Source organism: Aedes aegypti, chromosome 2 (assembly GCF_002204515.2).
Source record: "Aedes aegypti strain LVP_AGWG chromosome 2, AaegL5.0 Primary Assembly, whole genome shotgun sequence".
Classification (NCBI taxonomy): Eukaryota; Metazoa; Arthropoda; class Insecta; order Diptera; family Culicidae; genus Aedes; species Aedes aegypti.
The window spans coordinates 448891776-448907091 of NC_035108.1; the positions used below are offsets into that span (position 1 = coordinate 448891776).

Consider the following 15316-nt stretch of genomic DNA (forward strand, 5'->3'; position numbering starts at 1 on the left):
CGTCATTGCCGTGTTCTCCGAACTCCTTGAAAGTCAATATGATCAAGATGGTTTGGAAAAAGGAAAAATGTAATCCTCACAAAACCTACTTGATATGGAGTTCGAATTCAATTCTCGGAACAGGTGGAATACATTGCAGTTACTTCAGAAAAGAAATTGAACAAAAAGTTTCATCTAAACAAGGACATAGTTAACGGGCAAGACTTGAGGAAACCCTGGGTACTGCGGCCTAATATTTTACATTAGTGTTGTGCCGAAGTAGTGTTTATCGATAATATCGATATCGGTCACACTTGATGATTGATATCGGTTTTTCGAGTCTATCTCGTTTGGCATAATCGCCATTTGGCATAATGGTGAAAAAACATCAAATTTGATCAAATTCCTTCCTTGAGCAAAGGTTCACCACATTTTTTCACCACATGTTTATATATGTTTCATGAAGTAAAAATACTCACTTGGATTTCTAGTTAAAACACAACAACCGAAGTAAAATCGGCATTTTTTCAAATTTAAATATAGTGGATTTTAAACGTCTATATTCAGAAATATAAACATAACTCTCTCCAAACAAAAATACAAACAAGCTCAATTGAGTTATTTTTCAAAGATTCAATAGAGTTGTTATAATATTCTTAACGCAAAACTATTGATTTTGCGGAAATTTATGTGGATCACTGGTGATCCATTGGGAATATAACGACATTTTCCACAATTTTGTTCTAACATAACGGCATCGATCTGAATGATTTCTTGGTTGGTTGTAAGATGCCAAATACGACCAAACTACTGAAATATGTCAGCGAGTTGTAGCATCTGTTGGACCGTCTCTAGAAGCACGGTAGTGCCCCGTTGAAGACCGTCGAGGATCATTCAATTCGTTTAAATGCGATAAGTGTCTAAGTGTGATGTTTGCTTACTGCCTCAAAGCTTTCCAATTGCCACCAGATTAAATTGATGAGAGCCGTAATAAGCATAAAGCATAAATTAAATGTATGATTTTGTGTAAAAATGAAAATATAAACGGAAGAATATTGATGTCTCAATATTACCCTAGTTGCAGTCATCTTCCCAATGGATTTTTTTTAAGTTCTATTCATATGTTTGAATAGAATGACGGGGTTGGTGGTCTGATGGCTACCGCTTCTGCTTCATAAGCAGAAGGTCATAGGTTCAATCCCAGGCCCGTCTTTTTCCTCGTACTTTGTAGTTGTATATCTCTCACTTGCTTCTATCTTCCATTCTTAATCTATCACACTCAAACTATTCATTCATAGCAAACGCTAGAACCAGAGACGGACAAGAAACCGTTTCCCTAACGCTTCCATTCTTCCACGCGCATGCCTTTCCTTACGCCTGATTGATAGGCAGTCTGCTAACCACAAAAGCAAACCTCTCTGCCATGCCTTTCCCCAATCCATACACTCCCGCATGTTCTGGCGTAGATGCAGTGGTCTACGTGGGAGCCAGTATAATGCATCATCAATTCCAGTGGCGCGGGAAGTGGGTAGGACAGGTAGGACATGTACTACGTACAATAAAACCTTGGTAGGACAGTCAAAGAATTGTCCTACCCACGATTCAACTAAAAAAAAATCCAAACAAGATGAGCAGAAAGCTTGAAAAATAAATTTAACTATTTATTATATGTTCAATATTCAACTCGATCAACGTCGTACTTATTCTTATGGAGAAGTGAAACATGATAAGGTTTTTTATGGTTTCTCATGCCTAGTGAAGCGTGAAATGGTATGTAAATGAGCCCTAAAACGGCTTGTTTGAAGAACGATTGAGAATATCTATAGTGAAAATCTTGGGAAACTAACTGAAAGAATTTTTACAAGATACTTCTCCAATCATTAGAAAAACTAATGAATCTAATCCTCTATGACATTTATTAATGAATCAATGGATGGTTTCGTAAATACATTAACGACCAAATTGCCATTGGATGTTCTTCGACAAATTTCCGTGAGTATTCCTGGAAGTAATTCGTGAGAAGTTTTTGGAACATCCGTAGAGAATCAGCAGAAGATTATTGAAGAATCTTTGGAAGAAGCTATGGATAAATCTAAGACCAGTCGCATCGTATTATACAAAACAGCAGTGTGGAGGCCCAATCAAATTCTGAACGTGCGATCTCTCTTGATACAATCTATCAAAGCATTGCTGAACCTCTTGACGATTTTTAGAACAATTCCTATTGAACTCCCAGAGTGGAACTGGAAGAAGTTCTTAAATAATTAAAATGATTTTATCAAATTCCCATGGATATTTTGTGGTCTCTATTTTGATACAAGTCTCTAAAAAGTCTCTTCTTTAATGGAAGGTCTCTATAGTCTCATTTTTCCTTATTCTACTTGTTTTGAATCCTAATGCAGAATTGTACATATAGTTTCTGAAGGTTCAAGAGAAGGCTCTTTAAGAATTTCGTCTCAGATTTTCCAAGGAAAAGATGCAGAAATTATCATTGTGATTTTATTTATAATAGTTTCAGGGTCTCCTAGACGCATCTCTCCTGAAATTCTCTGCCTCTAGATTCCTGTGGCAATTATCCTAGGACTTCTTCCAGCGGTTTTACAAAGGATGCTTAGAAGAATTTCACCAGAATTTGCTCCAGAAACTTCATTTGAACTCCAAACCAACTGCCTCCAGTAATTTTCTCAGGTATTATTATGATTCTATTTTTTACAAAACTATCCTAGAATTTCCTCCAGATACTAATCCTTCAATCAAGTGTTATTGTAGGAGATCTTCCAAAAAATTCCCAAAAATTCAACCGGAGAAATCCATAAAGGTTTATTCCAGAGTTTTAAAAAGTTTTTAAAGAAGTAGCCCAATGTTTTTTTTTTCAAGAAAACCCTTAAAGAATTTCTCCGCCTGTTCATGTGGATTTCTTCAAGATTCCATCATAGTTTCCTCACAGGGACCCAGGAATTTCATGAGGGGTTCTTCCAACAAGTCTATTTTTTTATCCTAGGAATTTCTCCAATATTTCTTAAAAATATTACCACTGCAGTTTTTCCAAATATTTCTTAAAACGTTTCTCAAAACATTTCCAATCTTACACCAGTTAATACTACAGCAATTTTTCTAATAATGATTTAAGAGAAATACCTCCAGGCAATTTTGCAAGGCACTCTCCCGAGATTCGATTGATTTTTTTATTCGATTATCTCAGAAAATCTAAAAATTCTTTCAGAGGTCCTAGTTCATTAAAAATTACTTCAAACCTAACACTGGTTTTATCAAAGGTTACTTTAGGATTTTTCTGTAAACATTTCTGGAATGATTCCTGAAAAAAAAAATCAGGACTTACTTTAGAAAATCTCCAAGTGGAGGAATTTCAGTATAAACCTTAGAAGGAATCTCTAGATCAATTACTGAAGGTATCTACAGATAAATTTAAAGTTGAAATCTTATATAAATCCTGAAGTTATTGATTGAATTTAAGAAGTTGTTCTGACCAGGAATCTTGAAAAATGTCTCAGGGAAATCTATATATGACTGGATAAAATCTTTCAGCTTTCTTATTCTTGTGGTAACGACTGGAGCCATTTGCGTTTGAGTTACAAATATAGTAACTTTCAATTTCTAGTTTAGGAATCCATAGGGTGAAAGTTTTTCTTAGCTTCACAGTGCCAACGTTTGTCCTACCCATGGTTTCGAACGTGGACGCGCCTCTGATCAATTCCTTCCCCTTTCCCACATTGGTCTGCATTCTGACGTGGCAGGCACCATTGTCGCCTAAAAATAGAAGATTACCAGCACTTATACACTGAGGATGCCTGTTAGTCCCAAGCAGTCATTCGGTTGGTTCCTTGTGTGTGCAGCTGATCTGGCGATACTGGAGTAGCATCTACGGGCGGCCAATCAAGCTCAGGCTCAAGCTCTATTCATGTGTTTGAATAGAACTTTACATTTTTTGTTCTGGTGATTTATCCAGATATAACATTTTCTATTTTTGAACTATGAAAAACCTCGTGGATAAGAAAGGGTTAAAAAAACACACTGCCGAAGTGAATCAAAAGTGCCAAGAATAGGATCTGGCTCTCTACTCGATATCGTTTTAAAACTATCGTCGATATCGCATATCTTATCGATAATTTGCATCCGATAATAGGGTCCTGAAGCCTAATCCCAATTTTAATACCAAACGCATAAGTTTAGGCGAAAAACACATGTTTACTCAATTGTTTAATGTTTTTCGTTGGTTTATGTTAAAAAAAATCCGGTTCCTGACGTTTCTTATACCCCTTTCCATGCAACACAGTTTATTTCAACTCAAGAAAAACATATCTCTTGATACTAATCAGAAGTGAAAATCGTTGAAAATATGTCTTAAAATTGCATTGCATAGCAACGCAAAAAACTCAAGGGGCGGAGCCTGTTTGCAACATATTTATGTTATAGTGAAGTTAATTGTTTGTTGCAAAATACTTAAGAGGGAAAAAAATATAAACGAGAAACGAGCTCTCGACCTCTAGATTATAAATCTTCTATTTTACTAACTACTCAATCAGCTCTTCGAACTCTATTGCAACTGGACTGAAGCAAACAAACTTCTGGCTGACAAACAGTCAATGTGCTCAAGTTGCAGAGCGCTTTCTTTTGATATTTATATGCAACGGAACTAGCACTAGGTAAGTTACATACACTTTATTGATACATCTTCGAAACCATTTTTGGGAAGCATTTCTTTGAAAGATGTTTCGCGTGTAACTTGGTTTGGTTTAAATTCGAATTTTGATTGTATATTGTTTCGCTTGTCCCTTCCGAATTGTCAGATAGGAACATCCCCAGTGTTAAAAGCAAAAACAAAACACTGTGGCGTTTCTATCGACTAGGTGAACGTCAAGCATGATCAAAATTGTCAAGGTTCAAGATTGGACCCATTTTTTAAATTAAAGTATGAATATGATATAGCCGTTATATGGGCGGAAAAGTTGTCAAAGTAGAAGCAATAACATGCTCTACTTTTTATGACATTTGTTAAGGCAGAGATGTGTACTACTTACAGCTGCAAAGTTATCAAAATTCATTTGGAGAGTTATGTGGTACATTTATGCAGAGGTAGAGAGAAAAATAGTGCAACAAAAACCCTAGAATTCACATTTTGTTACTTTTAACCTAATTAAAATGATGTATCACAGTGTTTTAATGAAAAAAACTCACAACGAGTGGATTTGTTGACATTTCGCACGATAATTTGAATTTGTTTGTAAGTTTATTGAAAAGCTCGAGTAACGTTTTCGTTTCTGCGATATCATGAAGCTCATCTGTTGGGAATCAGAGATCCAAATTAGAGATAATCTTTAGAAACTTGTTCGGTTAGTCTTGGAGACATCTCAGATGAGACATAGTACAACATTGCCAAACTGGACAACCATAGGAGGACTAGTCTGTAAACACTTTTGAAGAGCAGCAATTTGTTCGCCAATTGTAGAGAAGATCTTCGTCGGTTATTCATTGAATACAATGAACGAGTTAGACCTGCGCACTTAAGGCCTCTCAAATTTCAATCAACTGTAATTCATTGAAAACAAAACACAATACACCGAAATTTAGGGAGCAAACACCTATTGATCTTAGGTATAAGGGAAAAATATAAAAGCTTCACTAAGCAATGGTTCTTATTGCAAATTTTTTAATCTTTTCAAGGGTGTGCGTATTCCTAACTCTGCGCACTCATTTTTTGCAATGCTCCTTAGTCTGCGCACTCGATAAATTCTTTATAACAGGTGAAGTATTTTACTGAAAGCATTACTAGCGTTTAAACTTCGAATTGCTATTCATTTTCTCGCTTTATACGACTTCACGTCCCCAGTTGAACGTGGCATGTCTTTAATATGGAATTTTACTAGGTGAGGTGAATTTTATCTATAATTCAATCCGTGATAGTTACTGTTATTGAATACCATTAAATATATTTCTCAAAATAATCGGAAACATCATATGATTTGCAAAATATGTTATAAACTTAATTTTCTGAAATCTAAACCAAAGTATAAAAAGGGTACAAACTGTTTTTTTTTAGACTAGCTTTGACTGTTTATGAATTTAGAAAATATAAAAAACGGAATTTTCTTTGGTCCGGATCGGGTCCGGATTTGGTATTGAATTATTGGGTTCGAAAAAAAGTAAGAGCATGGTTCTGGCTTGTTATATATGAATGTTTCATGAGAGGGTACATCGATCCATATCCCTTATTTGTACGGAATTCTTAATGTATTGTTCATCACTCAATCAAGAAGTATCACCGCTCTGTACCGTTAAGTAATATAAAAAATTAACCCCTAAAATATTTTTTGGTGCAAACTGAGTAGGAAAACTTGACGGTGTACCTTTGTAATTTCTAAGGGAATTTGTATAGACGGTTTTCGAAAGAAATTGATGGAAAACTTGTGAAGGTTGTGTGTATCTATACGAATCCCTAAACATTTTCAGCGAAGCATTACTAAGAGATTTTTAGAAGTGAAAACTCGTGAAAAAGTTCTTGCAAGAATCTTTCATATTTATTGAAACATTGTCAGAGGATATTCCAGAAGAAACACATGGTAGAATGCTTTATAGACTTTCTATAAGCATTTTCCTTGAAATTTCTGATAGACGGCAAGCAAAAAATATCCTGATGAATTTTTGGATGGATCTCTAAAAAAAATCGTGAGGGAGGTGCCTTGAAGATTTTTTACTGAATCACCTTTATGTTACCGGCCTCCGACAAAGCATTTTCAAATAGCTACCAGTTATTTGTCATAAATGGAGGATGCTGAATTCGGAACCATGCCGGAGATATTCCATAGGGGGCCAGTTTGGGGACATTTCCGTTTCATGTCCAAAACATAACGTGCGACGTGTCAATCTTCATGAATTCGGGAGAACATATCAATAAAAGATGAAAAACCCCGATACAAACAGATGTGGCATGAAGTGCATTTGTAAGTAAAACCTTTGCGGATAATGAGCATGAGCTCAAGCATAGATGACCGCTTCGTAGTTGCTCCGTGATTGACCGGAGCAGTCGAAGATGCACAGAGATTTAATGAATGGGGCTTGGGATTAGCGGACCATTCTCAAAGAGCACGAATCGAGAGTTCAAAGACTGAATATATATCTGCATCTCCACAATTGTATTGGAAAGTAAATTAGGTTAGTGGGTGTTTCCGGTCCCATCGCTCGCTCCAGCTGGAGCAAGCAATGCAATCGATGGACCAAAGATTTATGACTGGATTACACCACTTTTTCTTCGCACTGCGCGAAATTGATACGTCTGATTTCTATTGCATAGCTCTCCCCCGTAGGGGTAAGTGACACAATTGATGGACCGAACATTTATCTGTAGGAAAACCCAGGTAACAGATGAAATTTCGAATGGGTTCCAAGTTAAATAATTTCTGGCTATTGTTTAATTTTTGATGAAATCCTTAACATATTCTGAGCAAAATTTGTATTCTGTTGCACGTGGAATTCCTCCATTCATGGATAAGCGGTACGATTGACGGAATTGACGTTTGGTCGAATTTACTCTTTTTTTTAACAGGCAATAGGTTGTTCTTTTTTTATACCGTTAAAACAATTATTGGCAGTAAATATGCCAAAGGTCAGTAAGCCAAAGGAATTTCATAAATCATAAGACTGTTTTCATGGTGTATTCTTGCGGAGTTCCAAAGCGAATTCCTTTTAAGTTTTTATCAACAAATTTATTGAGTAATTAATAGAAAATTTTCTTCGAGTTTACAATAGATTCTTGTTGGATTCTTTTTGGATTTCTGATGATGTTCGAAACAAAGTTCTGGTGGATTCCTTGTTATTTTTCTTTTCAGCTTTCTGCTGAGTTTTAACTAGTTGCACAGTGCATTCCTGGCGTATTCATGAAGATCTGCATAACAGATTTTCCAAAAATCGTGGAAAACATTTGTTCAGAAAGATTCGCCTAAGACTACATCAGTGAAGAGGAGCCACATCAGTTTGTATGTATTTTATCCTAGATTTATTTGAATACTTTTCAGAATTTTCATTATGCTTTACCCGTGGCACATCATGTTTTGTTCAAATATCGGAAAATGTTCAAAAAAGGTTTTTGGCGAAACCTTTTCCTTGTGCTCTGGAGTAGCCAGATCTGTTGGTAGGGAGGTCATTCCTCATTTATTGACATATTTTTTCCTTCAAAAAACGGTAATGTCATAAAATAGGGCTGGAACCTTTACGTGATGCTCAGGAGTGGAAACATAGGGTCATTGGCGTAGGAACAGGGGGGGCCAGGGGGGCCAGGCCCCCCCCCAGAGACTTCCAGGCCCCCTCCAGAATTTTGAATGAAAATATATATGAAAAAAAAATGTTTACATAATTCTAAAGTGAAGTGAAATCGTCTGAATCTATTGATAAACATTCTTCAGTAGTTACGTTCTTTTATTTTGTTCAATAATAGTGGGAAAACCTAGCTTGTCGTTCACAGCATTAGTGTGGCGGTTCTGAATTCGTTGAATTGTGCGACCATCGAAAAATCAATCGTCCTGCTGTCGCTTGACATCTCCGTTTCAAAATGCTGTGATACTATGTAAAAAGCGTCAATATCCTAGAAAATCGGTTCCTTAATTTCGTATTTTCTGAGTAGGGCAAACCATACTATTTCAAATGTTCTAGCATGGTGTAGCCTTTTAACTGAATTACGATTTCCTGTGTTCTTGGAGGGTGCCCTGATCGAGGTGTCCGGTGATGATGATTATCCCCATAAGATTTCTTTAAAGAAATTCATTGATAAAAAAGGTCTCGGCAAAAAATAAATAGGCAAAATTACTAAAGGAACTTCTAAGACGTAAAATAGCTGCAATTATTGGCGAAAGACAAGGCCTAATTCAAAACATATCTCTTCAAAGAATTTCGAACTTACCTAAGGCTTCAAAAATAAGTAAAAAAATCAGCCATACTTTTTGATTCCAGCAATATGTTCTTTCTCTGTTTTCGCTTCATTTTTTTTTAATAATTTCGAATGAATGAACTTTTTAATTTATCTCTAAACTACGTCTTACCAAGTAAGTTTTTTTCAGTCTCAAGAATTTTAGTGATCAAATTCATTAATGTACCGTCAAACGGGGTGACTTGCAACGGCGGGGTGACTTGCAACACATAGTAATTTACAATAAAATTTCACTATAAAACACAAAATTCAAATGAAAATTTGTTATTAATCGGTACTACAACACGTGTCACTTATAATTCATGTAGTAGCCACAATTAAAGCAGCTATTAGAAATCTTTTTACAAATTGAACATAATTCTGTTAAATGCCTTTAAAACTGATACTTGATGGAGGTTCGAAATCGTGGCCTGAAAACATGATATAGATTTAATCCACAAAACTAATACTCTACATGTTGTTCCTACAACTAATAAGTTATAATATAACGAATTTTATTTTACGAAATTTTAGTAACAACTTTTTAATATAAATACTTATTATAAAGATGTACCTATGCGGGGTGACTTGCAACACCTAATTTCCATGGAATTTAGAGTTTTAAAAAAGTGGAAAACTTTTGTATTAGGTCTACTTTTCAATAAAATGAGTCATAATTCGTCAATCATCTTCAAACACTCGTTAAATGTATTGTTGAATTAAGATATTTGACCTTGATGATTTTACGCCTCATTTTCCGATACAAAAATGTCTCAATCATTTTCTTGAAAATAGGTAATCAAAATGCTCCTGTAATGGTTCGAATGCTTCAAATACATGAATAATAATTCTTAACAAGTGCGACTAATAAAAAATATCAACATTTTGATAGCAAAAACTAATTTAGCATAGAGTGTTGCAAGTCACCCTGCATAGGGAAATTTGAAAATTTTCACCTTTTTTATGATTTTTGGAATGATAAAAAAATTCGATTCAATCTTCTGTCACCTCATTCTGTAGGCGGGTCGACCATTAAAAGTTCATAAAGGAATTTAGATTTTTAGATGACGTTTAGATCATGATTTTGGTTGATTGAAGTTGAAAAGTGTTGCAAGTCACCCCGTTTGACGGTATATCGAAGAGTGGTTTATACCTTTTGCTTCAATTTTTTTTAAAAAGTAGTCAAATAATATTGAGATTTGCTAAAAATTGCTAAACCTTGAAAAAGTTCAAACTTTGCCCTAACATTTTTTTCTAAATAATCGTTGATTCTGTCAAATTCCTTCATAAAGGGGAATTTACGTATTCTTGGCAGTCCAAACCGATGTCGCGCTTCTTTTGCAATTTTCTCGAACATCAGCAGTCAAATTACGTTTTTGCCTGTTTACATGTATGCGCTGCTCAATCCTCTATCAATTCACACCGATAGACATGTTATAACCTTCTTGGAAACTTATTTATAACGCTTTGAACAACCAATATCCGTGTGACTAATGTCGGCAGCCTTAAATATTCTCTTTGGCAGATATTCCATAAGAACTGTAGGCAAATCTCCAGATCAGTCGCACTTTGAGGCGTGTTCATTTGAATTGATAGCATCTATGGTGAAATTGTTCGTCCAGTCTCGGCAATCTCGTCAACGGGAAGCTGACAAAACAAAGAAACATCTGAATGTTTTCATTGATGTGTTTTGAAGAAGCCGTAAATGACCCTAGCTTTCCCAAAAAAGTTATTAAAAACTTTTTCGCAAAGTTCATTATGAGTCTTTCAGAATTATTTTTAAAATGCATTGTAAATTGCGTTACAAATTCTCCTTTGTTTTTTTGTTGTAAATTCTACTTCAAATCCCCAGATTCTACAGGAATTATATACGAAAAGTATTTTTGGAATGTCTTATGGCTTCGAATCTCCAGAAGAAATTTATTCAAAAATCCCAGGCATATTTTTACTTCCAAAATTAGCAATTTAGCAAAATAACTGGGCAGGGATTAATTAAGAAATTCATAAAGAAATTTTTGAAGATCTTCCTTAAAACAATGTTTCAGAAATTGTTTTATAAATTCTGCAAAAAATATATATTTAGGCATTGAATTTTTGTACATTTTCAAGGCGGAATTCCTAGAGGCATTTTGGCTTAATTATGAAGATTGTGATGGAGATCCTTGAGAAATTTGTTTTTTTTTTTTAACATGATTTGAGCGATGTCAATTATCCTGCAGTTTGTTGTTTATTTATCCAGCCCATTGATTCACCTCTAGAGAAAAAATATAGATAATCACTTATCTTTAATTGTTTCGATCTGATTTAACATTTTGTTGTTTCTTCTTCATTCACATATCGTATTCTTAGGCACCTTCGTACAAAAATTCGTACTCCAAAAAGCAATATTTTAAAGAATCATAAGGAGAAAAATGAATTCCAGGAGTTTTCAGAGTTTTTATACGTATGGCTCCTGATTTCTGAAAATCCATCAGGAATTCCTCAACAAATTTTCAAAGGTATGCAGAAATTTACTCCAAGTTTTAAATTCTGAATTTTGTTATAAAACATTTTTAGCAGAATTCTTGATAAAAACCGCCAATATTTACACCTTCAACTTTTACAGTTCTACCACAATAGTTAAAAGTTTTTAGATTAATCTGCCATATTAAAGCTTCGGAGTTCATGCGAAACGTTTTCTAAAATGTAAGATACAAACACCTTCATAAAAATCCCATCTGTTTTAACATAAACCATTGTCTATTATAAAGACGATAAAAATTAACAAGAATTTTTGTAGTTAATCCTACAAAAAATGCCAAAGCTGTTTCTGAAAGTAACATCGTCAGGAACTCAGAAAGTTCCAAAAATTCTACGATTAATTCTTGAGTTTCCCGATAAGAGTTCAATATTTTTCCAAATTCAATTTGAACTTTAATAATAAAAAAAGAGAAATCTCTGAACAAATTTCTCGAAAATTTATGAAAGAATAGCTGAACCCATTCCACTAAAAACTTTGAAATTATTGAATTGAAAAAATATGGGTAAGGAATTCGGGGATTTTTAGATAAATCTAAAGAAACACTTAGACAATTTTCTTTGAAAAAATGTAGATAGATTTGTTGAAAACTTCTCTGAGAAATCACTAAGAACATTTTCCCAGTTAAATCTTATTTCATTATTTATGAAAACCTTGTGGAATATTAGGAGAAATCAAGAGAGAATTAATAATTTTTGCTGTGAATTTTTCAAGCAATCCTCTACAGGGTGTCGACTCAATTTGGAAATTAAAATTCCCTCACTTTTCCCGTAATTTTTCAGAAACATTTCAGAGTACTGAATTTGGTTTAAAGACGAAATAAAAATATAGTTGTCGGGCTCAGCGCTACGTTTTGTTACCCAAGTTTGGCATATCGCAGTACACTTTCTCAACATTCTAGATTTTGATGTATTACTTCAAGTGCCGTCAAATTTTGAGCAACTACAAGGAAAATCAAGGTCTTTATTTAGACCGAAATAGGTCGTATAAAGAAAAAGCTTTCGCTCAGTTTAGCAAAGGCTTTCACTTTACTCGAATACAACTGTTAGATAATTTCCTAGAGCGTGTTTAAACTGATCACTTGAGTGTCGTGCCTCCAGCAATGCTGTGAGGAACTGCTCCAAGAATTCAATAATCGGTTCTTCTAAGAGTATCTTCAAGAAATCTCACAAAATTTCAATCTTTCATAGCAGAAATTCTATTTAGAGAATTTCTGGGTTTTTTAAAATCTTGGAGCAGGGGAAAAGCACTAAAATTTCGACTCACAATAATTCGGTAAATGTTACAATTTTAATTTCACCGGAAAAGGCCGATGATATTGTCAATAAAATTAAATTTATGATAGCGGGGTGATCCAGACATAACAAATTGCAAAGAATCGCAGATTGAACACTTAAGGAGAATTTCAGAAGAATCTCCAGAATATCTTTGTGTTCATTCTGCGATTCTAAACATCAGTATGGGAAAGCTCCTAATGAAAATCCTAAAGTAGCGCTTGGAACCTTATTCATCACATTTTCAAAGTTCGAAATTCCGAGGATTTTTTCATAGATAGTAAAATATAGTTTACTTTACCATACATAACAGCGCTTTATCAAAGGTTAATAGCTAAGATTGATTACCTATTTCGTCCAACAAATTTATCGTATTCAATGATTTGCAGATAATCAACTCGTTTGATGTTGTAATATAGTATTGATAGATAATTTTCCCTTACCTGTAGTAAAATTCCCTGACTTTCCAGGTCAAAAATTGGATTCCCTGACATTCCCTGACTTTCCAGGTTTTCCAGGTAGTCGGCACCCTGACTTTAAGAATTTCAGAGAGATTTTTGAACACAATATTGGTAGTATTTATTGTAATATTTCTTGGAGAAATCCTAAGTATTTCCAGAAAATCCTTAATACATTTTTAATGAACAACTTAATGATATTTTCAACAATAAAAATTTATGTGTGATAAGTACGTAGTTTAGCTTCATGGAGAAATGTTTGAAATTTCCCGAGATGAACTAGTCCAGGGCTAAAAATCTCGTTAATAAAGTCAAACCAAACCAAATGTTTGAAATTCTGATGTCTTCTTTAGAGCAGTTTGATACAGTTTCTTCGAAAAATTCCAGATTATAAAACCTAAAGAAACTCCGGGAAAAATCTGTTTAATAATAGCTACTTATTCCGTGGGAGTCCCAGCAAAAACTGAGTGAAAACTGGTAAAGGCGTTCTTGCACTGGAAAAGAACGAAAATAGTTCATGAAGAGATCCCCGATACTTGAAAAGTTTGTGCAAGAACTGCAAAGGGATATTCTTCGTGAGTTCTTTGGAAAAATTCTTGAAGTATTTTTTTACTGGATTAGACAAAGAATTGATATTTTCCGTAGTTATTATTATTATTATTATTATTATTATTTATTTAGGACACTTTACCATACGTGTGGCATTCGTGTCGAATTTTCCGTAATGAAAATTGTAATTTACAAGCATTACTGATATTCAGAGATAATAACTGATATGAGACAAAAACACAAACAGATAAAATCAACGCAAATTTTCGCAAACTACGAAATTTGCGAAAATCGTGATTATTACTTCGGTAAATCAAGAATTTTCTAGGCCCCCCCCTAGGCCCCCTCCAGGAAAAAATCCTAGCTACGCCAATGCATAAGGTCTATTCCTCATTAATTGACATGTTCTATCGAATTCACGAAGATTGACACGTCACACGATTTGTTATGGACATAAAACAGAAATATCTCCTAGGATGCCCTGGTGGAACCTGTGCTTGTAGCTATGGAGTGGCCACATCACACGTTAATAACTTGATTCTTCTTTTATTGACATGTTTTTTTTTACAATTCACAAAGATTGAGACTAAAGCAGATATATACCCAAAGAAGCCCTTATAGAACTTGTACCAGAAGCTCTGGAGTGGCCAAATCTTTTTACCGTGTTGTTTTTCATTTATTGACAAGTTATTTAAAATTCATTAAGATTGAGATGTCGCACGGTATGTTTTTGGACATAAAATGGAAATGTTGCCCAAAAAACCATCGTGGAACCTGTGCCTGGAGATCTGGAGTGGCCACATCTGTTCGTACAGAGCTTTTTCTTCTTTTATTGACAAGTTCTCTCGAATTCACGAAGATTGATACGTCGCACGGTATGTTTCCGAAATGTCCTCAAAGAGGCCCTGGCGGAACCTGTGTCACCCTTGTGACCCCAGTACAACCCGGAATATCTCCGGCATGGTTCCGAATACAGAATTGTCCATTTATGACAAATAACTGAAACCTTTTTAAAGTAAACTGAGGGTAGTTTCAAAAAAATCGAATGGAAATTGACGAAATGGCAGCTGTTTGAAAATACCTTGTCGGAGGCCGGTAACGTAAAGGTTAATCAACTCATACGGTATTCCGAGTTTAAACTAAAACGTAAATTCTACGAAAATCGCAAAAACAAATGCAAATATCTTCTTGATACTGGTATTCTCTACAGTAAAATCTGTACTTATTTGCTAAATGACAACCAAATCTGCGTAGGAAAACTTCCGTTGAGGAAATTTTCACAACTTCTGTGGACACATAATTTTGCCGACTTTCTCAAAGTGCCAAGTTCGGCGCCAAAGTCCATTCGTCATCATATCTAAATATCTGTCCGAATGCATTGACTTGACTTCCGTGTGTTGTTCTACATTCTAATTCACAAAGACGATGTGCATAAATCTGTCGTCCCGGTTATGCAATAACCACAAACAACTTTCCGCCGCCCCACATGTCGTCTTTTATGTTGATATTAAATTTACGTCCCCCGGATGGGTAAACATCATAGAGCGAAGGGACAAACGTCCAAAATGTGGGTTACTGCACGCCAAAACATAATAATCAATACACATAACAAACATGGCTT

General features: G+C 34.8%; 1 protein-coding gene across 3 annotated transcripts in view; it reads right to left on the bottom strand.

Annotated features, from left to right (window-relative positions):
* The window catches only part of LOC5569804, an 818297-nt gene that overhangs the window by 618176 nt on the left and 184805 nt on the right, over positions 1-15316 (bottom strand). The gene's annotated exons all lie outside the window — the stretch shown is intronic.